The sequence below is a fragment of the Columba livia genome, chromosome 11, assembly GCF_036013475.1.
Source record: "Columba livia isolate bColLiv1 breed racing homer chromosome 11, bColLiv1.pat.W.v2, whole genome shotgun sequence".
In the NCBI taxonomy this organism is placed as follows: Eukaryota; Metazoa; Chordata; class Aves; order Columbiformes; family Columbidae; genus Columba; species Columba livia.
This window is the reverse complement of record NC_088612.1, coordinates 7,486,335-7,511,971: the sequence shown is the minus strand read 5'-3', so window position 1 is coordinate 7,511,971 and position 25,637 is coordinate 7,486,335. Positions and strand designations below refer to the sequence as shown.

Here is a 25,637-nt window from a genome sequence, read left to right as displayed (position 1 = left end):
TGGTTTCTAGTTCCTGTGAAGGCCACTGGATGTGGCAACTCATTACTCCTTTTCAGCACCTGCAGACACTTCCCTGGTTTGATCTATTCATGGTCTTCTTCCCGCTATATGAAACACTCATAGCAATCTAAATTTTTTTTCCTCAAACACCCAATTATAGCAAATAGACCAGAAGCAGAACTATTGAGAACTTGTCCCATATTTATCTTATACTTGAAGCAACACACCTGTTTACTACTTTTCATATTAACTCTTCATATTTTATGAAAAATGCTAGTACTTATTTTCCTCATTTAAAAAAATAGCCTTTAACACTTCCTGTAGACAGTTTACTACACTATGTGGGTATAGTACATCTGATAAAACCCTATCAAATAGCAAAATATCATGTACTATGGTCAGACCTCCAACATGATGGCTTATTGGAGATATTTCTTAGCTAATTAAACATTCCTTGCTATGTGCTGACTTTTTTCAGAGTTGGGAGTGTGCCTCACTAAGTACAGGACTTACAGATAAACACTAATTTAATCCCCCTGTAAAGCACACCATCAACAAACAAATGCACAGCTAAAAACACAGCAAACAAAAACATTTCAAGAGGAAAAAAAATAAATGTGTATATCCATCCAAACAAGATTTATTATTACCTTCACAGGAATACTCAGAAAGGGCCACTGTATACCTTCCCTTCATGCACAAAAAAGTTTTTCTTCGGGGTTTTATTAAGGATGGCATTTTCAATTCATTTGATTATATATATATATATATATATATATATATATATAATTGAGAACTACAGTTGGCATTATCAAACCCTATTCATCTTTTGTGTAAATTGCTCGTTTTCTCATAAGGGAAGGAAAAGATCTCCTCTCAGCAAAGGAAAAAAATATAAAATGCAACTTTTCTCCTTCGCCCTGATTTTTTTCCTCCCCTGTAGTCTGACTGCTGAAAGGAAAAATGACCTCATCAGCCTTAATCAAAACCTGGCCAAGGCAGATCAGCGTGAGGCTGCTTAAGATATTGCTTTCAGTTGCATTTCTAATCACAGGTTTGGCTACAGCCCTTCAGAGTTGCAAGAATTGAAGCATCAGCATCCAGCCGACCCCCATACAGAGCCTGTTACCAGCAGCACATCTCCCAGGGTCGTGAGGAAGAGATTTGAAGATAGAGGGACAGAAGGAGATCAAATCTCAAAAGAAAACACACCTTCCATTTATGTTAAGCACGTTGTCTGTGAGGTCACAAGAAAGGGTATCTAGTAACATAAGTCTTTGGAACACAATCAAATAAAAAGCATTTGAGTGATTCCTCCTCATGTCCCCTGTTCGCTGGAACCACCACCAGAAGCTCAGAAGATCCACATACCATGATTCTGCGCAATTCTATTTGCACCCACCTCTTCACCACAAACTCCACTGACTTGTTTACATAAGTTTACTTAATAGATTGGCTTTTGACTTTTGTTGGTCTACGGCACAACCCCTCAGGTACACAACTGATAAAGGCTTTTCCAAAACTCAAAGTGAAATCTCATGCAAGAATTAAGTCTTGTATTTTATATTTTATTATGAAGTTGAACAATTTGGTCCCAGGAGTCCTGATGACCCCAAAACAAAGAATTACAAGTCTTTAAGATGCAGCTCATTTTCCTTGCAGCTGAGCACCTGGGTTACAGGCAGAATTTGGAGCAAGACCAAAGGTGTGCTTGTTCTCCAGGTGTGTGAGCATTAAGCCATTCCCAGAACACAAACCAAGCCATCTGCAAAGTTTAAGTCATTCTGTAAAACTACACAAATAAATGTACTGAAGACTTCAGGAGATTGAAGTATGTCAGTAGTCTGGGATTAAGACAGTTACTTATTAAGACAATTACTTATGGTTTGACTACTCACTTTCAATTCCAGCAGATTACTCTGAAAAAAGCCCACATTTTTATCCCACATAACGTCATTATGACTCACCTTATAGGCTAAATGTGTTTTATCTTGTTTAGAGCTCAAGTATCTGCTCTGAAATGTCACTGACCATTTTGTGTCTGAACAGCGGAAATGCTGCATGGTAAAACGTGAGCTTAAACTTCAAAGAAATGAAACCATCACAACCTCATGTTTCCTCTTCTCTCTTTTTCAATCACATGCCCACATTTCTGTGCAACTCAACCATTTCAAGCCATTCAGCACTCACTACATTTTGATCAGCTGTACCTGGTGAGAAAGAATGAAGATGTGAGACAATTGTTTCAACCACTCAGGATTTATTAATAGCTTTTAAAAACTATTTAGGCAGGCTGCATTTTGTGACAGATTTTATAATTCAGTATTCTATGCAGTCATTTTCCTGACACAACTCATTGAGCAGCAATGCTGAGGGCTGTTCCTTGTACAAACAAACTTAAAGAACATTTGAAAATTCAGCTTCTGATTCATCCAAGAAGTAGTACAGTGAATGTACAAGGTCCTGAGAGCAGCTGACAACTTCCGGAGTGAAAATGTTCTCAGGGAGTTAAATAAGGAATTGTAACCAAGAATCTCCAAGGAATTTACCAGCATTAATCAATTAATCCTCATACATCTCAGAAGTACTGTAACAAAAATGACTAATAAGAGCTATGTTTCTGTTTTATGGTTGGGTCAAGTTTAGAGAGGAAACCAGGGGCAGTCAGGAATAGAATATGAAATTTTGATCCTTCCGGTAACACCAAAGTGTTTGGTAGGGAAGGAAAAGATACATGACTTATTCAGGTTGGGGTTTTCTGCTTGTATTTCTTGAAAACTGGGTCCCTGGAGTTTTCAGCATACAGCCTTGTGCCCTTACCAGAGCTGCAGTGAGGCATCTGGTCCTTGACACCAGTGAGGCCAATGCTCTTGCTGCTTCCCTGCTCTTGCCCAGTTAACATCTCTTTACATCTTCAAATTGACTTCTGTAACCTGTGGCACCAAAACATCACCAGCATGATGATTTGGACACATCTGCTGAAGTCAAAGGATCTTTATGGTCTTTGGAGCCGTGCTTTTCTTCAAATTCTTTCCTTTCCGTTATTTTAAAGTGTTTGAAGATGAACTGAAGCAACAGAAAACACAAGCTGTAGAGACTCAAAACAATGAAAATCAGATATGAAGAAACACAGGGTTGGAAAAAACTGGAAAAAATAATTCAATACTTTTGTTAAATTTCCCCTGAATATCCTCTCCTGATTCCTTCATGTAAGAGTTATTAAAAGCAAATTATTGGTGTACATTAACCATGCTTTCTCAAAGTGATCCTCATAGGATGAACATGCAAACATCAACTAGAAGAGTAATCCATCATGCTCTATACAAGTCCTGGATTTAGAGAACAGGGACATGAACTGAAGAGTTAACTCTGTTCCAGGCTAACAAGTAGAGTATTTTTCCTTTAAGTCTAGTTTCAGAAAAGTGCACATTCAAGAGAGTACTCTCCTACCTTGCACCACCTCTGCGGGAACTGGCATTTGCTCAGAACTTGAGATCTGAGCTAGCTAAAGGAAGAACAAATTACACATGAAAAGTTGTAACACAGTAGAGCCTTCAGCTGTGTTTCTTAATAATTGATAGCTAAACAGTAAGCTTTACATTCCTGAAAACTGACTTGAATATCAAAAGTTAGCTACTTGCTTTTATTTCTGCTACTACTGTTAATGTTTTTCTATCACAACACTTATCACTTCATTATAGTACAAAAATTTCATCAAGCCTAAATCCAAACCCTAAAACAGGAGTATGGCAGACTCCATCCATATTTTAATAATACATTTTTCCAGTAAATTATTTAAACAGACTCACTAGAGTTGTTGACTTTGAAAGATATTAATTTTGCACATACTTCTAGATGTTGAATAAACTACGCAATATTAAGAGTACTGGACCAGAACATGTGTTTACATGTAGAAAAGACCACAAGTCTACTTAGAACCTCACTTAGTGATGCTCTCCAAGTGTTATCCTGTAATCAAATAGAAATACTTTGTTCTAAAAACCACTGACCAATGGACTCTTTAGTCTCTTAATTTCAATTACTTTTTAATATTTAAGACCCAGAAATGGCCAAAGGTGAGCTGAGAACTACTGTAACTAGGCTTAGCAAGGTCTGATGATGACAACTAAAGGTGACTAGTCTGCAAAGTCAGGCCAACTGTCACATACACCCTTAGAGCCATTAGTGCATAGATCCTTAAAGGTCTTGATGAGAATATTAAAGGCTTCCTATGCCAAGGACAGCTGTACTTGCCCAAGAGGTTACAACTCCATCTGCTCACCCCCACCCCATGCCAGACATTATCACACACAGACCTGTCAACAGAGCTGCAGCTGAGAGATCTCATTAATCCTCTTCTGTCAAAATAAACTGCACTAGCAGAACCCTATTAATTAAACTATTTCACCTTCCTCCCTTACCTGCTGCAGTCACATCCTATACATATACACACACACACACACACATATATATAGGTGTGTCTCTGTGGTCCCTGCATCCTTCTCCTGTTCTGAGCTGCTCCAAGAAGGCTGGAGATCACTAAACCTGTAGGAGGTATAATAAAACTCATCAAGCAAAGCACAGTTCCTATGTTTAGTGCAATAGGATCAGAAATGTTAACAACAAACAGTGCCCACAGCAGGCACTTAATTGGATACATGCCAGATGCGATCAAAGGCTGTTAACATCGCACGGCTCCTCACCCTTCTCCCAGTCATTGCTCTTCAAGACAGCAATTTCCAACAGGAGTAGTTCTTTGCAGAGGGGTTTGACAGTCTTCAAAGCAGATCTGTCATCCAGACGATCTTCAGAACAGCCTAACGGAATGGCAGGAAATTGTGTCAGAACAAGGAAATGGTAAAAATAACTGCCTATTTTTGTAACTATGGATTTGTTGGTACTGGATCATTCCACTGATCCATCAATTTCCCTGCCCTGCCTCTGGCAGGGATGAATATTTGTCAGAGCCGAGTAAAGTAAAAACCCCAGAGAAAGCATATGGTCAATTGCACAATGCTGTAAGTTCGGGGAAATTATCCTTAACAGCTTCAGGAATGGTTACGTTTGCATCTGAAAACACAATACCCAGGAACAATTATTTTAGCAGTGTTTTTCCTATTTTACCAGTTTATATATACAAACATTAATGCTGAATTACAGTAACTGGTGAATGTCCATTTCTCAGCAAATCTAGTGGGCTCAGCTTCTCATTGTCTTTGCTTATTGTAAAGCAGAAACGATGATTTCCCAGCCTAGGAAAACTTATCAGTGATGCAAAGCAAATAGTTTGCTCTGTGCAAATGTGAAGATCTGAGCTTATTGTAGAGTGTGTTGATGGAAGAGGCACAAGGTGTAGCATGAAGTGCTGGGGTAAGGCCTCAACTGCTGTGATGTAAAGCAGCCCCCGAGGCTGCTCTAATTTACTTTGGAGCCTTTCCTACAGCAAGGTTGAACATTTTGCAGACAGGACATGAAACACAAAAGCCTTTTGCAGAGGCAGAAGTAAATGAAACAATCCCAGAGCAGGAGACACTAATCCCTGCTCTTTAAAAGTCCAGGTGTTTTGACTAAGAGCTTAAACCCTTGCTTAAGCGAGGCCAGGTGAAAACCCCACCTCTGTGTACACAGCTATGTTCCCTTTCCTCTGGGTTTGACAGAATCCAGCCTGAGTGTAGATAATTAGGCAAAACAGCACAGAGCAGCCTCTGATATAACATAAAAATAAAAAATGGGTGGATTTGAGGTGTAGAAGTGAGAGGTAGCACTTAGCTTTGAGAGGACTCTTTAAAATTCATCTTCCACATGTCTCAGTTGTTTATGGAGGATCTCCACAGCCACTCAGCCCCTATAAACTACAAGTGCCAGTCTAGAGATTTATGGTACTGCAGCCTTTAAAAAAAAATGCCTAATCCTTCTCTCAGCAGTTTGTGGCTGATGTAAAATGAATATATATACAGAAAAGCGTTTCAAGCTTGCTTTTTATCCTCCTCCCCGCCCTGCCCCTGATAAAACCAACAGGTTACTGTTGAGGTTTTTTAATATAACTGATTTACCTAAGGACTACATGGATTAAAGGGGAAAAAAGCACTAAAAGTTAAGAGTTATGTTTCTAGGTAACAGTCAGAGATGACAGCCAGGTGTGTTAAACATCCGGCTTCAGCACTGCTGATAAGAGATATGCAAGCACCAATAAATTGGGAATAAAAATATATTTTGCTTTGCATAGGGATATGTTTAAATGATTATGGTACAGAACTACCAAAATAGGTTCTTATGTCTGTACATTTGCCATCCTTTATATCTAGAGCCAAGATACAGCAAAAGAAAACACAGAGAAAAACAACCTGTTGGGTGTGGGTGTTTTAAAGGACTTTTTAAATGCTTAGCGTAATGCATGCACTTCTATGGCATTTCTGTAAGTCACATGGCAAGATGTTCCAACACTCTGTATCATTTCAATATCTTGTTTATTTTCTTTGTGAATCTCAAATTGAGGCAAATAATTTAGTATCTGAGAAAGACTAGACAACCATATTAGAAGAGATTTGGTTCTTCAAAAAGCAGGGTTTTTACCACTGTAGAAAAGTACTTGCACTGTAACTCCTCTGAACATTTGAAGGTACCTAAACCTTTCCCAAATTTAGTAGGAGAAATTTGCCAATAATCCCTTCACAAAAGCTGTGCTTCTGCCTAGGCATGTGCAAATTCTCAGCTCACTCCATGAGCATTTAGAGGACAAACTACAGAAGTTTCAACACTATAGTACAAATGTTCTTCTGCATTGTTTGCTTTATAAAGCGTATTAACTCCCTGTGACACAGACTATCACAAGGCAGCCTTAGAAAGTGTCTTGTTTTTACCAGATCCTGGAGGCAACTAAAGGTGATTCTTTTTTTGTCCAGTTTGGTAGAAATCAGAGCCCCACAGATGTGGGGAAAGTATTTCCCCACATTAACTTTTAAACCTTTCTTTCAACACAGCCATGTTGCAAGCTGTGATCATGAAGGAAGTTGTGACATGACACTTCTTACACCAAGAAGATAAAACCAAAGGGTTCTTACTTTCCTCACATACAATTTTTAAAGCCACGTGTTGGGAGAGGAGGAAGATAGAGGATGAACAGATAGAGGGACATTCGACCAGCAGTAACAGAAGAGGTTAAAAGCTGAAAGCACACAAAACACACATCTCTTTGCTGGAGTCACACTGCAATCAAGGCATTTCTGGCAGAGAGCTGCTGCTACAGCTCATCTCCACCTGTGTTTTATGAGAGGAGAACTAAAGACACCAATCCTGTGGTATCAAGAACCAACCATTTTCTGGCAAGAAAAGAGATCAGGTATCTAGAGGGAACAAGGAAAGTTCATGAGAGCTTAAACAACTTTCTCACATGGCAAGACAGAAACTACACAAGCATAAATATGTCTGAATATAGTGCTAGAAAGGGTCCAGTGATGCCAAACATCTACAAAAATGCCAATCAAGCAATATTCTTGAATTTCAAACAGTATAATTCACCAGGCACCATCTGGTAAGTGCTTTTATTTGTTTTCCTATGCATATTCCTTTCCAAGAGATGAAGCACTCAATTCTGCTGAAGGTCAAGTGTGAAATGATAATTACAGTGGTATCTAAGTGGAACAAAGTGGGAAATCTTCCAGATTCTGACCTTAAAAACATGCAAATAACTTGGAAAGTTAGATAGGGGACCATGAGGGTATGTATTGTATAAAGGAATCAGGTATTTGTTTTCTGAAAATGTACAAGTTCTTCTCCCCCACAGTAAACAGCTTAAAATTTAGTTTAAGAAAGAAGGTAGATCATCATGACCCAGCTTTGCAGTCACAGGCAACCCTACTACAGGTCATCAGTTTACAGGAATGTCCACAACCCTTACTTGCTATTCCAGACGCCACAAATCACCCTCATGGTACCTACCTTAGGTCCGATCTAGATCCATTTCACAGGAGACCATGAGCTACAGAAAACAGTATTTCTCTGAAAAATACCAGATAATAGAAGTGATAGACTTGTAAAGAAATGGCTAACAGTGGATATAGCAGTGATGTACACTGAGAATCTTGTTTATAACACAGGTAGTTAAACAGACAGCATCCTTAGGAATTTGCCAAATTTCATTACACAAGCTCAAAATTATCTTTATGAGGACTCAATTTAATTGAAACTGGGAAAGTTATTTTTGTAGCACTAGAAGCATTACAAACATCCTGTACAGACTACAACACTCATTTCCTCCAATAGCTGTAGTAAGTCAGGGACTTCAAGGATAAACTTGAAGAGGAGGGAAAATAGTTTCAAGAATAGTATGTACACACAGTTTAACTGTGCTTTCAGTAAGACAGATCACCTTTTGAGTCATTCTTTTCCACCACACTACTCTTTATTCAGAGTCTGATATTCCCATAATGATTTAGAAAAGTTATTTAAAAAAAAAAAAAAAGATGTATTTATCTCCTATGTTTGCTGTACTAGACCAACTTGATGGAAATATCTCTTTCTCCTCTGCCTAAAATGAATATTTTCCCCTCATCCTTTGCTTCTCACTGTCAGAAAAACACCAGATCATAGCCTTATTATAGCGTATTAATTCCTTCTGGTTAGAGAAGACCATGGATTCTGTTGCATGTATAAGTGGCAAGTGGATGTGTCAAATACACATTTCTGCTATTAACCATCTTTCCATTTTAGATGATCAGGGCATCTGAACTCTGCAGAAAAACAGCTGCTGCTATTGAAAAGAAAGCTCAGATTCTGCTCTTTTTTGTCTTGAATAGGAACTGTTTTATACCTGAAGAAATAAGGTAAGAAAAAAATTTTAGTCTATAACAATTAGCATTATCTGATCTCTTTTTATTATTTATATCCACTTTCTTTACCACTAAGCTTCATGTCCACAGTACTCAGGAAAGAAGCACCACTCTTATATGAGGAAGCTAAATAGAAACACATCTGGAGCATCTGCTGGCATAAGGATCTAAAGCCCTTGACATAGGATGTTTTTTCTGGGTACCTCCACATTTTTGGCATATTTGTGTCTGTGGTTTGCTGTTCATACTGGAACGTGGCTGTTTCCGCAGTGCGCATCGTGCAAATGGGCTTAGGCTGTCCTGGCCTCTACATCAAGCAAACACTCATCCCTTGTGATTCAACTGCAGTTTTTAGTGTTTGACAAAGGTCCAAAATGCAGAGGGAGCAGGTCTGATGATGGAAGAGGTAAAAGGTAGAGTGGATGAGCAAAATGCAGTTGTGCAGCTGTGATATCCAATGGTCATTAAATATTAAAAGAAATAGCAAGCACAGCAGGGAAAAGAAAGAAATGCTGTCTTCTGACTTGCCTGAGACACTGAAAATGATCAGCTGACACTCAATGGGTAGATGACTTGAGAGGGAGAATTCTAGCTGCAAGAAATCCACACTGAATCAAAAAATCAGATAAGGAAAGAAGCACTAATAAATGGAAATACAGAAATGTCAAAAGCTTGAGCTCACAGCGCAGCTGAGGCATCATTAGTGTTCAGACTCCATAAGCAATCCCACATCCTGGAAACCTGGCTTTCAGGACAGCCTCAGTTTGCAGTTGCATGAGAAGGTGGATGATGTTCAGACACTGTTGAAGAGAACTGAACCACATGGATGTGGTACGCATCCCTTTCCCACACATCACCAGAATCAAATCTAGGCATTTTACATTTGCATAATGTAAAGTACACTGACAGTTGGGGTGAAAGATGAGACAGAAATTAAATCAAGTCACAAAATGACTTTGAGACAGGGAGTTAAAGCCCCAGGAGACTCTGTAGAGCACATGAGGTACAAACCTACAGTCCTGAATACCAACTCAACCCCATCCAAGAGTACAGCTAATAAACAGATCCAGGGCTGTACGCCAGCCAGGAAATACACTCCTGGTTATGCAAACAGCCAGCAAAAGTTCAGAGAACATGTGCAAGCAGCAATGACACCAAATAACAGGATCTGGGCACGTTCAGGGGAAAGCCCAACCACAGACTTACTGAACTGACTGAACCAGACCCCGGAGAAAGGGAGATGGATCACCAGCTCACCTGAACCCTTCGTGCTCCAAACTTGGCGTTTCACTGAAGGGACTGAAAGTCTGACTGCCAAAGAGGGGAGGGAAACAAATTATTTATTTTATGTGTACTTTTAGCTTCCATAAGAGGAAGAAAAACAGTGAGACTCATGAAAATGTATCAGGTAAGGTCCAGAGTATTTGTGCTGTCTAATGTACAAGAGTTTGCACGTACCCAAGAACAGCAAGAGGCAGGTCAGAGGATTGAGCAAACTTGCTTTGGAATGGGGTTGTAAGGTTTATGTTCAATTCCTTTCTCCACAGAGAAGGCAACAAACAACTGGATAAAAGAGAACAAAAAGATGTCTGAAAATGTATATTCACTGAAGAGGAAGGTACCACCACCTCTGCTTCTGCTGCAAAGATTTTCAAATCTTACATTGATTTCTAAAAAACAACAACCAACCAACCAATCAAGCAACCAGCAAGTGCAGGAGATACTGGGGAGGAAGTGGGAGTGCATGTGGGGAGTCAGCCACTGCTCATTATCCTGAAAGAAAGGAAAAAAGAAGACAGACTAGAAAATTTTACTTACCTTCACCATACAAGTCGAATACCCACCGATGGCCAACTTGTCAGGTAGCACAGCTCAGAATAGGCTGCGTGCAGTGACCAGAAAATCAGCAAGAAAGGCAAGAGGAGCACAAATAACAATGAGGTGGTGACTTGGTACCCAGTACTTTTTCAGGAACTAAGCAATACATGCTGGCACACATCAGCCTTCCTCCTTTCCGTGGAGATGAGAAGAGGCTTCTTCTGACATGGATTTTTTACTGATCCTTAGCAAACTCTTTGACTTCCCTCTGCAGTGCTGGGACAGGACACTGGGCTGCACCAGCTGTACATCCCACCAGTGTGCCCATCCACATGCTCCTCCTGTTCAAGTTAGTGATGACCATGCTTGAACAGAAGCCACTTCCAAGCACTCCTCCATGTTCCAGTGGCCAGGCCCTCCTGCCAGCTTGTTCTGGGGACTCCTGGGATTAGCAGACAAACACACACATACAAGCCAGGTGAGCACATCTGCACCCAGCAGTCTGAAAAAATCTAAACTTAAAGTCTGTATGAAGGATTCATTCAAATACCTAACTTTCCAGGATTACCTTCATGGTCAGATTAGCCCTCCAAGAGCTACTTGCAGTGAAATAATGATAAATTTCATTATAGAACACAGGATTTGCAAAGTGTAGTGGAAAATCATAATGAGTACAGCAAAAGCTTTGCCAGTGTTCAGGTCTTGTGTTCAGCCTTGGACACAAATAAACATTAATCTTGATCTATAACACCTTGCAAAGAAATTCCCATCCTTCTAGACAAGGAGGGAAACCATGAAGATTTATGGACCAAGAGGTAAAAATCCATTTTAGGTTGCACTGTTTTTCTTTTATAATAAATGATTAGTGAAAAAAAAGAGAAAAGTTTAAAATTGGCAACAGGCTCTTTATTCCATCCAACTGTTGTTAGCTGCAAGATAAATACAGCTCAACTACAATACATCATTTCTGATGAACTTGAAAAGACAAGAGAACAAAAGCATTAAACAGGCCTGTGGTGATATGCAACAGCTACAGCCAAGAGTTACAGCCTGTACTATAGGGGTGCAGCACATCTGTATGACTATCACTTCAGATACATCTCCCTATGGGACTGACATAAAACAGTGGGCTGAGAATCAGTCTTACTTTACTTGATGAGTCATTTAAATGAATTGTACTATATTATTTCCTATTTAAACTAGTAAATTACTCCATATATAGGAAATGGTGATAATTAAGGAAGATATTCAGTTTGTCTCCTTTAATCCACTTATAAAGCAGGCCAAAAAAAAAAAAAATTGCTTCAGAGTTCACACACCCAGTGGTGTTCTGCCCCGCTTTCCTGTATGACCACATTCCTTCATGCAAGTGCTCTGCCCATGCTGCTCCTCTGCTCCCAGAGCCTCATACCTTGCTTAGTTATTGCTTAGCAAACAGCTCTTCCTTTAACTGGTGTCCTAAACTAATTATGCGTGCACATAATACACAGACTTTGCCTTCTGCTGGCCTGGGAACACAGACACTGTCAATGTCTTTTTCTGGTTGCAAAGAAATTCCTGTCCTTCTAGACAAGGAGAAAAAACATCAAGTTTATAGAACAGGAGGTAAAAATGCATTTGGGGTTGCACTATTTTTCTTTCATAATATATGACTCATTTTCTTTCAGCCTTGTCTTCATTTGTTGGTTATGGCTCAGGCTGTGGGGCAGCAACTGGGACTTGGGACCAGGGCTGATGTGGTACCAGAGGGCTGTGACAAAAATATGCTTTCTAATCCCCACCTGGGGTATTTTTACTGTAGTTTTAGGCAAGAAACATCCAAGTGCTTGAAGACTTCATCGCAAGGCAATTAGGGTCTCTAAAGAGAGATTCAGCTCCTTAGTTGTCTCCAGATAAATTCTTATGCACAAAAAGGAAGTAATCCTTCACCTCCATGCTTTGGTACCTTACCTGTAATAAAAGTGTCCTTTCCTTATTGCTTTTTATTTAGACTTCAAGGGACTCATTAAGGGACCGTTTCATGCTGTGTTTGTAGAGTACACAGCCTAACAGCACCCCGAGGCTGTAAATGATGATAAGACCAAACTAAATTGTATCTGCTCCAAAACCAGAGTGGTTTCCACTATACCTTTAATTCATCCTCAGAGAGGATGTTCATTTCCTTGAAAACCCATGCAACTTGACCCAAACTGATTAAAAAGTGACTAGAAAAGCCTGAGTCACTCCCAGGTGCTCTGACTCCTCTGGCAACAGAGCACAAAAGGACCCAGGTGCTGCTAGAAGCGAATCGCATCGTTCTTGCCCTGCAGCAGGATTCATCTCAATCAGCCATCACACTCGGGCAGTGTGGGCTCCAGTTCTCCCCTCCATGACCTATAGACAGGATACACACACAGACACACACACACACACACACATATATATATAAACTTAAATACACCTTTTCATTTTTTATCAGCATGAACTGGATATTGTCAGCTTCTGGAAAAAATACCCACTGCAAGGTTTGATCAGTTAAGTATTTACTCTTTTTTATGGACTCAGTCCTCCTCCTCAAACAATGAGGATGGGGAAACCTATTTGGTTTTTGCTGCCACTACGTGGCCATTGAGAGCAAAGACCTTAAAGCAAGATGCTGTACTCAACACAGCTCCAAAGCCAGGATCACAGACAGACCACAGGCCCTATGTTTTCTCATACAGGTGGCTTATGTAGCTTATTTGCAGGCAAAATGAGACATTAAAGAAATACACACTTTTTCTTGAGGTGAAAGTTGAGAAATTAGGGTCTGAGTACGAGTCAACTGGTGAGACTAAAGCAAAGTCTGATATTGATAGAAGCTCTCACCATCCCCAAGGAACATAGTTTTCTGCAGCCCTCGGCTCCACAGGTGAAAGGGACTCAAACACCAAAAAAGGAGTATTTTTTAAAAACTACACTTTCCTTTGCAGTATAGTTTATTAAATAAGAGTCCTCACTGTCTACCTGTAACACTTCCTATTTTATATCCACTAAATAGTTCAGCATCTTTATAATTCAAATACATGTAAACCCTCTCTCACCACCAAATATAGCCACCTCTGGGCTAAGCCACACGAAAATTTTGAGCAAGCCCCAAAACCAAATTAGTTGAGTGCAAAACAGCGCAGAGGCAAAATGAAAATATGAAATGCAAAAACTCATGTCTTTTTCCAGTGAATATTAGCATAGATACATGGAAACACATAAAAGCTTCTTCCAGATCCCATCTTGGCTCTGGCATTGAGGCTTACCACCCTGTGAACTTGAAGGCTCAGTGAAACCAAGTCTTCATGAAACATCTGAGAAGCTCAGCAATTCACAGATAATTGCTGACTCCAGAGGAACAACATGAGGCAAAGTGCAGCATCTCAAAGCCACCCAGTTCCTGAGGGCATACTTGGGTCAACAGAAATGTAGAAAATTGCAGGCAATAAGATCAGACGTGAGAGTTTCCAAAGGCAGCTGCTTCCATTTGACTTCTGAACTCTTACTTCTATTTTAATAGCAAAGCAAACCTGTACGTTTTATACAGCTGCAAGTGACCAGAGCATCCCTCCAGCTTCACCCAGCTCCCCCACAGCCCATCAGTTCTCATGTAAGAGAAGTGGATATGAAATGCCATTTCAAATCCCTCAAGTTTAGGGTTAGCAGAACTTGCCCTTCTCCCTTCTATGATTTAAAGCAGCCTGAAATGTGCTTTAAATGATATTGTCTGTACTGAAGGCCAACCCAGAGCAAGCTACAGGAGCACTCCACAGCCCCACCAATCGCTGCTGTCCATGGCTTGCTGCTCTGGTGAGGCAAACCCCTTTGGAAACTCAATATGGTAGAGATCCATCCCTTATCCCAGCTTCTGTGGGATCAACTCCTGTTTCAAGATGAGTCTTGAAATCCTTTCATACAGATGTGATGCTCCCTCATTTAGTCCTGCTTGTTAAACAGCTTCTGAAGAAAATACTCACCACAGGGTTTGATCACTTAAGTATTTACTCCTTTTTTTTTTTTTATTGCATGGCCTGAAAGAATTGACAACATCCTTACATCACTGATTGCAAGGCCCAGGATACCTACAAGGATGAGTATGTAGGTCACAAATCACCTCTAAGACACAACCAAAGAAGTTCTGTCTTAAAGCAACCCTGTTCCATTAACCCACACAACTTGTTGCCAGTATAATTTGCCCTGGAAGCAAAAGCTTACTGTTAACAACCAGGCTGTTTCTGTCAAAACAGTGTTTTACACACAACCTGCAAGCAAATTTTAGGAAGAAAGGAGAAGGAATGAAAAGCTTAATCTGCAGAGACATTTTAAGTCTTAAAGAAGCAATTCTGTGCATCATCTCCCATCTGGCCACTGTTTAGACCTTGAAAGTGATGTACCTGAAATTCTATAGAACCAAAAATGCTTGATGGTTACCTTTTTCAGGGTTAAAGACCAGCTTAAGTACAAAATGCAGGCAGTATGTCACCTACTGCTTTGGTTTTGTACTGCATTATTCAGAGAAATACATTTTAGGTTACTTTGTAGAAAGCCAACACCTGCACCTCCCCTATGAACTTGCTCAGCTCCTTTTATCCTACAGAGATGTCAGAATATCCAAGATCCCTGTATCCAGTTAAAGTCTGTATGCAAGGGGACACCCCTCCCAATAGCATGAGGGCAGTATTTCTTGTGTCCAGACACCTTAGTAAAAAACACACATGCAGTCCATTATAGTTTATGGTATATGAACACTTTTTACTGACAGTCTGCATTTTGATAAACGTAGCAGGGGACACACCAATATCACCCAGCATAAAATCAGGTGTTGGAACTCAGAAAAACTGGTTTATATGTGTGCAAAGTAGAGAAACTCCCTCTCAAATTTAACTACTTATTTACCAGTGAGAGGAAAAAGCCCCACAACTGTTTCTCCTCCAACATTACGCTTCTACTTTGGCATTATCTCTACTAGTAATGGTCTGAAGATGGAGACTTTCTTTACAATATTTCCACTATTTAGGAGGAAGAAGCCCCTGAATATTCTGTGCAGCAGGATTACTTGACTCTCTTGGTAAAGCTAAATCATGTCATTGATCCTCCCAGACATCCTCTCTAAAGTCCATGTGAAGAGGGAGGCACAAGGAATGAGAACAAAAAACCAAAACAAACAAAACAACCCAAACAAACAGCCTAAATGTAGCTGAAAAACCAACTAGAAAGCTTGATTATATTTTCCATCAAGTTACCATAGTTTATTGCAATGCAGTCCTCAAGAATTTGATTAGCAATATCTCCTCTTTATTCATCCTCATGACATCTGAATTTCAAACCTCTGATCCATATCTGTAAACGTGCTAATAAAGATTCCAGCCAGGTCTTGTTGCTACCCACTCCTGACATACTAGAATTCAAGTGTCAGAAACTCCACTTTATTTGTGGTTAACTAGTGGAAGTTCCCCACAGGTAGAAATAAGGGAAGCCCAGAGAAAACCAGGATTGAAGTCAAAGCATGGTGTTTGAAGCCAGGGGTTTTTTAGTGGCAGGTTTTTTGTTGTTGTGGGTTTTGTTTTGTTTCTGGGTTTTTTGTTTGTTTTCAGTTTTTTAATGTGGTGTTTGCATGAAATTAAATACTACCTATAAGAACTGGAAGATTTAGAAGTTAATTTCATGAGTTTTACTCAGGTTTTGCTTTGGCACAGATCTTGTCTTTAGGTTTGTGCATTGCACAAGGGCACAGCCAGGTCTCTGGCACCTGCCAAGCAGAGCTTAAAAGCAGCTGAGTTGTTCTTGCTTGGAATCAGAGGCCAATTCAGAAGTCAGGTCCCCTGCAGCACACATCACCCTAGAGAGAGTGATGCCAGTTTAAGGCATAAAACCAGCTCTACCAGGATAACAAGCGCGCCAACATCAAAATCCAAGGAATTGTCACAGTGCATCTTCATTTCCCACAGGGCTCTTTTGCATGACAGAAACAGGACAAACTTCCCTGCAAACTCTATTACCTGAATTTATTTTTTTCCAAGCTATTGCTCACAAAACTTTCTAGAAGTATCTTTACAACCTCAACCTCATGCAGTATTACCAGTACCACTACCCCACCAAAGACAAACCTGAAAAACCACATGGATTTGGAGATTTAGCCTGGTAGGTTACAAAAAAAAAGAAAAAGAAAAAATAAATCCAGCTGCAGATCCCTTTGGATCTGTGGCTGCTCCCATGGGGCATACAGCATTCCAGCAGGCAAAAGGGGAGCTGTGGAAAGCCCACAGGGCACCCAGCTGAAGAACAACTCCAGGAGGGACCATGAGCAGAGTGGTTTTACAGGTGCTTGGCTGCAGGCAGCATTTGCTTTGCAAAGCTCGAGAAATCATCAAGAAAGGGTGGGTTGGGGCTACACCACCTGCAGAGACATGGGGAGCTGCAGCATCTGCTTATGGCAGAAAGAAGCTGGAGGGTTTCACTGCTCACTGCACAAGCAAAGCCCATGCCAGCAGATGGCATCGGCAAACCATAAATCCATCTGCGGGGTGCAGGAGCACAGCTGGTCCTGCTGCCTTCAGCCCTGCAGCAATCCTTCACCCACCCAGACAGCACAGCACTAGATGCAATACACTGATAAGTATAATTATTCTGCATTAACTTGCCCAGGTGGCTTTCCACTGCAGCATAGAAATGCTTCAGCTCCATTTATTGATATCCCACCTCTGCAGTGGGAAGGGTGATAATAGCTGTCTGCACAGAGAGGGAAAATATGGAAATTCGATGGGCTGCCTGTTAATACATAAAGTGGCATGGCAAGGGTGAATTTTAGTCTCCTCACCTGTCTCAGCTGCAGGAAACTCATGATGTGACTTCTGTTTCCACATACCTGCATATATGTGCAGTAGATATTGTGGTTGAATTTTAATCCAATTATTTTTCTTTATTTGCACTGTATTTGGGCACTCCTCCATGAAAATTCCTCACCAATTTATCATATCACAAAGCACCCGAAATTCAGCTCACATTTCCGCAACCCTCTTAGAAAAGCGACACCAGCCACTGACAAAAGGTGGGAGGGAATCATTTTACTAAGTAAAAAAAAAAAAAATATATATATTTTGTTTCCAACTGTTGTTTTGCAGCAAGAGGCCAGCTAAGATTGGCCAGAAAAGTCCCCCCAAACTGTTCCCAGCAACTGCTCCAGAGGCTGGGGTATGGGAAAGTGCTGTCTTAGTGACACCAAAGGGGAGCACTGAGGAGCAGAAGAGAGCAGCTGTTATCACAGGGCTAAGACCCGCCCAAGAGAAGTTATTTTTACAATACCACTGAATTTCTGAATTTTTTTTCCATTCCAGGTACAATTCTGCAGCCTTCACCTGCAAACCTTATAAAGTCACCTCCAAATCCTGTAAAGTCTCTTCCTCACGTTACTATTTCCTTCTATAGATTACTTGGAGGGCTTCCAGTTTTAAGGACAGCAATATTTACATTTGCTGCTGCATACCTCCTTCCAGAACCATGTCTTGGGGCTTTTAGGAGTATGCCTGAGCAAACATGACTCTTTATATAGACTTCAAGAAGAGGTAACTTGAGTAAACACTGTGTGACTTAAAACCTTGAAAGCTAATATTTGGCAAGCTCTTGTATTCACAACTTTGGAAAGGTTTGCCTCTGGAAATAAAGAAAGAATATCTTCTCCTTGGAAAAAAAAAAAAAAAAAAAGTCAGAGTGGCAAATCCACACCCAGTGCTAACACTGGAATTCCTGATTTCAAATGTTAACCTATGCTGGAAACAACCCTACTCAAATGCTAGTTTTAGAGGGCCAGGTTTTACAGATGCAGACCCCCAGGACAAGACTTTCAAGAGTGATCTTTGTACCTGCCTGATCTGTATGGGCAAGTTGCCCCATGGCTTGTGAAAAAGCTGACTCTCAGCACAGCAAAAGCAGGAGGAGGGGAGGCAGCCAGGACTGAGAATTAAAAGAAAGAAAGGAAAAAAAACCAAAACACACTTGACATCGCAGGGAAGTAGCTGTAAATGTACTGTGGACCATAAAGGGTGGTCCAGCTCTAACACTCATGTTCTCAATAAACCAGCACAGGTCCCCCCCAGATTCAGCAGATGCTCTACAGAAGGCTGCATTTGTAACATTGGCCCTGAATCTTTTTGCAAACTCCTATGATTTCATAGCTCTTCATAAGTTAGATCAATATTACAACAAAGCTTTCAATTCTGTATGCTAGCGTTGAGGATGGAGAAAACACAGCAAATAGCTCCCATCACCTATACAATGCTTGAACAACACTTTCCTCTTCCAGACACTTACCAGCAGCTTACAAAGTAACTCAAAGACCAGTAGCATCATCCCATTTTTCAAATATGAAAACTAAGGCACAGAAAAAGAGATGGGCTGTGCCCACAGCCTGGCTGACAATCTGACTAGAGCAGATCTTTCCCAATTGTGTTAACCATGCATTTACATGGCCCCACTGTATCTTTCAGAAGGGCCAAAACCCATTTACTTTTCTTCTGCGGCGTCTTCCAAACACCTCAGCTGACCAGCAAAGGAACACAAAGATTGTTTTCAAAGGAGGATACTAGAAATAACGCAGTAAACACAATTATCTTGAGCTGTCTGGCTGATGTACAAACCACAGGGTCATAATTTGCAGAACAGCTGCACTCAGCTCCATAGAGATCTTGGGGTTGAATTTCTCAAATATACATGAGAGGATTATTTATCTGAATTTCTCCTGTACTTCAATGGACTTTGGACTCAGTTACAGCTTTCCCAGTGTCCATTTAAGAATTGCTCTCAAACTGCAGGTGATCCTACTGTACAGTGAATGTCACTTCCAGAGGGACACTGGCTGTGTTACCATAGCCAAGAGCACAGAGCACACCTTGAGGTCTATACCAGCACAAGACAAACTGTTGCAATGTCACATCTCTGGCAGGCTCTCCAGGGACCTTTGCGGATGTTTTGGAAGCTATTTTGAAGCAATAGCTTCATTAGGAGAACTCAGCAGGAACTCCATGCTCTCATCTCCTTGCAACTTCTTCCTGCCATATTATTGCAATGATAATTCTTAATTTTGTTGATTGTGTGACAGGAAGAGATGAAGAGTTGATGATATAGAGGCACTGCTAAAAACCTGATGTGTAGATAGCTTTATGCACTTTCATTCCCTAGAGGCACCAGCATTTGAAAGTGAGAGGTGATCTTCAACATCATAAGCAGCTCCACACCACCATTTTCATTCAGGCACTGGAGATAATGGTAGTACAACCTCACAAGCAAAGGTTTTAATCTTTCCAACCTGCAGCAAGTGAGCACTAGCAGCAATGAGAAATATCTCAGTGCACGCAGGTATTTGGATAAGCACAAAAAGCTTCTGGCATCTATCCAACCCAAATTGCTCTCTCCTTTGATGTTGGATTCCATCTACCTCATGTAATGGCCCATTGGTTTGGTTGTCAGCAAAAACTGGACCTGAGGCACATACCTTTGGATGTAGATGACTAATCCAATTAAGTGGAAGCAACATAAAGTAAGATCCTTCTCATGTTCTGGACATGAGAGGGAAAGAGGTATGAAACAAGGGAATTTTACTTACTGAAAAAAAAAGTTATTTCAAGAGCCTAGTTTGGGAAACTTGCCACAGACAATCATGGAAGTGATTTTACTGGTATAATTAATAACTTTCCATCAGCTTCTCTCCACATGTTTTCATAGTAGCTGGTATCACCACTTTGATTTTAGAGGAAAATCAAAGACAGATGAAACATCTTCTCCAAATACCTTCTTCCTTCCAGGCCAGTAGCAGAGCCTGGAACAAAACACAGGTCTCAAGTAATACCTGTATGTTTAGATCATGCCAGGCTCACCTTCTGATCCACTTTGAATTTTGTGTTCAGACAAGCTCTTCAGAAGCTGCCAAATGAACCCAAAAGTATTGTTTCTAGATTACTTCACTTATCCACACCTGTTTCAATGAAATTCCCCTTTGCAGAGCAATTTTCCCACAGTTCCCTTCCTGTAAGTATTTCAAGGCCACTTATGTGGTGCCTGTTTCATGGTGAACTAGACTTTCTTAGGTGGCCCCACTACTTCACTAAGCAAGAACAGCCTAACTGTAATACAACCTCAAGCTCTTAGATATAAGTCATGGGAACTTCATCTACTCCTTCTCCTCCTTGAATCACTGATACCCAGAGCATCAATAAAACTATACCCAGGGGGAAACTATGCCTGTGGGGGAAAGCTACACAAATTTTAATTTTGCATCTTGGACCCTGGGAGAAAAGACTCGCAGGAAGAATATCACAGGATTTTCATACCACCAGCCTTTCCCTCAATATTTATAACAGCATTAAAACTGGACAAGGGACTGGGAATAAGAAATGAATCTTCTGTAGGCTTGTCCTATACTTATACTTCCAAATACAGCCACATTCTCTACCTCAAAGCAATTAAAAATGTAAACCTTATCTTGAGCAGGGTATTTTCTATGCTTTTGTCTTGAATTGACTCAGTTAGAATTTCTGAGATCTAAAAAAAAAAATCATGCCTCAATTCAAGCTCTTCCAGCACATAGGGAATCCTTGACATTTCTGTAAGAGTGTTCAAGTACAAGCTCATACAGCAGCTATCACTTCATGGGAGCACTGGACTTCTTGGGCACCCAACTTTTCTGAAGTGTTCAGAATTACCTGAAAAATTATACCAGATACCCCCTAGGCACATCTCCAAGCTCACCTTTTGCTCTCAAAGTTGTGCTCTCCAGCAACCCCAGCTGCCCAAGAATGACTGGCTTCTGGGCTGGGTTTACACTCTTTGGCCAAAGTAGTTTGCTGCCTTTTTGTTCAGCCTGTTTTGGGGGATATTGCTCATTAAGGGATTTGTTTAAAGACATGGGAAAGAATCTCCCTTTCATTTGTTTTCAAATGGATCACACAAAACATAACCCCAAGCCCTTTCTGTGGCTAAACCCAGTAAATACAGGTATACGAGGTGAGCTGGCAGGCAGCAGATCACCGCTCAGTAAACACACATTACTCACCTCAGAGACACTCTGCAACCCAATTCTTCATTTCAACTTTCCTGTGGTAATTAATGACAATGGTATGAAAAATGTAATCGAATGATCCTTTTATAGGTTGTCACATGTTTACAGAGGGGAAAAAAAGTCCTAACAGAGCTGAACAAATGCAGCCCCCACTACACATCCAAATTCCTCCTCTGCTTCCCAAAAATCTGCTTTTATTTCACTTTTATCATCACCATGTGTTTAATATTTTAGAAGTGTCTAGGTGGGAAACAAAGGTTGAAGATAGTGATGTACTTTAGCAACAGTAATAGGTTACAAAACTATCAGAGATTAATTAATCTCCAGTTTCCAGCTATCCTTTGATAGTTTACTATGGTCTGTTCTGTATTCAGATCCAGAATTGCAGCCAGTCACTGTTGGATTTGTAAAACCTGGTCCTGAATGCAGATTTTCCACAAGTTTGCCAACATCAGAAACTAATCAAAGCATATATGCAACTCATCAGGTTCTTGGGTAATCATTTTTCCTACCCCTATGTTCAGATTCAGTTTCCGCATTTCAGACATTCCATCATAGTTCCTTACAAAACAAGATAAAATACTCCCTAGCCACCTTCCTTTTTCATAGCAAATGCTCATATGTGAGTTAAAGTCAAGAACAGAGGAGTCCAGAAAAAAAATCTCACAGCTGAGAACTACAGTCTTGGGATTCAGGAAATGAGAACCAACTTCAGAAAATCCCTCCTTTTTTAATATTATTGCTGGCACACATCAGTAGATCCTAGCCTTGAATATTGTCATGGATGCTAAAGGATCCTCTCAGTCTTGTACATCAGATAAAGGGGCAGTGGCTGGAAGGGAACTTCTTGGGACCAGCTAAAAAGCAGCTTTTCCAGTAAGGCTCTCCAATAAACCCTGGCCAGCATTAGTAGTAAGTGACAATTGTCAGGCTTGGGACTTGAGAATCAGTCCATGAACCACAACAAAAACACACCAAAAAAACACAACCCCACAAAAATCTGATGAAAGCAAAAAAAGCCAGACCAGGGATCCCCTCCTTTGGATGAGCCAGCTTAGTGCCTTGGTTTCTTTTCACTACACAGCCTGAAGGGGGAAAGTCACTGCAAATTCAAGAGAGAAGGAAAGCACAGTTCTGGCTTTGCCTTTCCCACAAACAGCTCTACCAATGCCCCCATGCCTGGTCCAATTCTCAGCAGACAGATCTCATCCGCACTGGCATGTTGTTCCCAGCCCAAAGGCTGTAACAAGCCATCCCCATTAAACCACTGTCACCCTTGAGAGCTTTCTTTTTCTGAAGGAAGAAAATAGGTTCCAACTCCACTGGCAGGAAAGCTGGCATCCTTACCATAAGCAAGCAGCCAACCTTTTTCTTTACAGATGCCAACTTTGCCCTCGCATACACAAAATTCAGCTTTTGTGATGACAGAACAAGAGCAAAAAAACTCTCTGCCAGTAGCACTTTGATTCATCGCATTTTACGGCTCACATGTGCAACATTGTCTTATCCAAATTATGAAGGCACAAACACCACCTGCCACTGGTTTGTAGATTTTTAATCTGCCTTTTCTGTGTGTTCACATAATCCATGCTGCTATTTTCTAGGCATCAACTCCTCCATGATTTCTGGTTATCTTACCCAAAGCTCTGCATCTTGAAATCTCGTGGTTATGAGAACCCTACTTTTGATTTAAAAGAGTAGAATCACCAAGTTAGAGAAAAAATTACTTGTAGTAATTAGATGTAACATGAGTGACCCTGTGGTAAAACCAGGAGAGAAAGCAAGAGGCCAGAGGAAGAGACAGGGGCAACAAGCTGCATCACCAGAAGGATATAGACTGCAATCCAGATGAGGGCAACCATAAAAAGCCCAGAGACAAGGTAGTTCAACCTAAGCTCAGTTCCCAAAAAATTTAATTTGTCTCTTAGAAGTACACTCACATCAGCACAACCGCTCTTGAAGCTGGGACAGTATCACATCACTGATGGCCACAGGACCAGGCCCTACAGGAGACAGAAACAGCATTTAACTGTTCACAATTCCTCTCCCTCCTCTGGCTGGATTTCCTGTGGCTTTTATCTGAAATTAGTGTGATACACCGCCATTTCCAGAAATGTGCACTGAACACATATACAGCTGATAAGTGCATTTTCTTTAAAGATTCTTTTAATAGTAGCAGTCTTGCCAGAAGTACATTCAGCTAGGAAGTTTTGGGCCCAAACCTTTACCTGCAGAAATGTCCCCTGTCCATGCTTCCTCTCTCACCCCCTGCATGCACTTCACTAAAAATATGCCTGCAGTATTTTCAGATAACTTTACAGGAACCAATCCTACAGCTGAACATGTTTCCAAGAAGGAACAAAGACACATTTATCCAAGCAAAAGAAATATTTGAAAATTCAGATGATTAAATGCAGCCTGCTGTTCATTTTACCTCTGTGGTCTCCAGTAAGGACCATAAATCCTGGTTTCACTCTGAGACAAATTGTCACATTATAGCCCTGCTATACAGGCATACACACATTCCTTGCTATAAAGAGAAGGAGAGAAATCCATGCCAGATTAGGACATATGGAATCTCTGTTTATGGATAAATCATTTTTAAAACCTCTCTCTCCATGAGTCATATGTGAATTGCTGAAAGTGTCCTGTCAACAATAGTTTATTTACATACAGAACTAATTAGCATTATTATGGCAGACTGGAGAAGCAGGATTATAGCTAGGAGACATAAAATGAACGATGCCATTTTAGGAAGGTTGGGGAATAGAGGTTTGCAGATCTCTAACCCAGAAGTATATAAACTGGCCACCTTCCAAGGATGTCAAGATGAAACTCATTTTTAACATATCTTCCATTACCAATAATATTAGGTGAAAATTAAAAGCCCAAGTTCTAACTTGTATTAGCTTGATGTTTGTTTGTTATATGCATTGCAGAGTAGAGCCCGCTCAGCTTCTTCTGCTTACAGTCCAGTTTCTCAGTTTCATGTGTTAACACCACAGTGTTTAGACTTAGTAGTACATAGCCGTTTATAATCTTGAAAATTTATAAGTGCCCCAAAACATTTATATTCCATATTTGAAGATTATTTAGAGGCAGCAACTAAATTTTAATCTGAATTAATTTTATACAGTCTCTTTAAACTACTGAGCATAGTACATACAGATACTCTGGGACTTGCATAGACCTTTCATCATTAATAAGTGGAACAAGATAATTACATGCTCCAGTAGCTCATAGGGGTCTAGAAGTTATCACCAGATAACCTGCTCTATAATGGAAGACGAAATCATCTCTGCTAGAGCTGGGAGTATAATTCAAAGACATTTCCATAAATATATATAAACACTGTGAAATTAATTTATGTGATGTGTAGGCATTTCATTTTCAGAGCTGCTAACGTGTTTGCTCATTAATTTGTCAGGAATGTTCACTTTGATTTGCTCCGTTTACCTTAGAAGGGTGTTCAACCACAAAACAATTAAAAGTGAAAAATCCGACTGCGCAAAATAAAAGCATCTTATATACGCATTGCTAACACAAATCTGAATGGTCATAACATAGATGTCTTCCCACCTAGACTAGCCAGCTGCAGAAAGAACAAAGACAAGAAGCTGCTTCAAGTGCTGGAGAGAATGCCCCTCTCCACATGCACTTGACTCATGGAGATGCCTCCTCCTTTGCTGCAAAGAGAGAAGATTCCCTCTTACATATTTCATTTGGACAGGATCAGTCCCCAAGTAGACACCTGCCTACCTCCTGGGGCTGAACCTCCTCACCTGCTGTGACAAAGCATATCACCACTCTGGAAAAGCTCTCAAGTTCTTTGCAGTTTTCATTAATAAATGCTTTCAGGCAGGTTCCAGATTTCTCTGAAGTTTTTTCCAGCAAATTCAGACTGTTACAGGCAAGTTTTCCTTGTGACAGTCACA

At 40.5% G+C, this 25,637-nt stretch overlaps 1 protein-coding gene across 6 annotated transcripts in view; it reads right to left on the bottom strand.

Annotated features, from left to right (window-relative positions):
* Positions 1 to 25,637, bottom strand: part of MCTP2 (multiple C2 and transmembrane domain containing 2) — a 147,486-nt gene extending 121,849 nt beyond the window's left edge. Inside the window, exons 1-6 of one of the 6 annotated variants that reach the window (XM_065076638.1) lie at positions 7,939 to 9,055; positions 4,704 to 4,817; positions 4,422 to 4,545; positions 3,451 to 3,505; positions 2,821 to 3,066; positions 1,968 to 2,210 (exon numbers count right to left, since the gene is read on the bottom strand). The gene's annotated coding sequence lies outside the window, so the exon portion shown is untranslated. Of the gene's footprint in view, positions 1 to 1,967; positions 2,211 to 2,820; positions 4,818 to 7,938; positions 9,056 to 25,484 lie in introns of those variants that run through there. The other 5 variants (XM_065076636.1, XM_065076639.1, XM_065076637.1 and 2 more) reach the window with 5 other exon arrangements.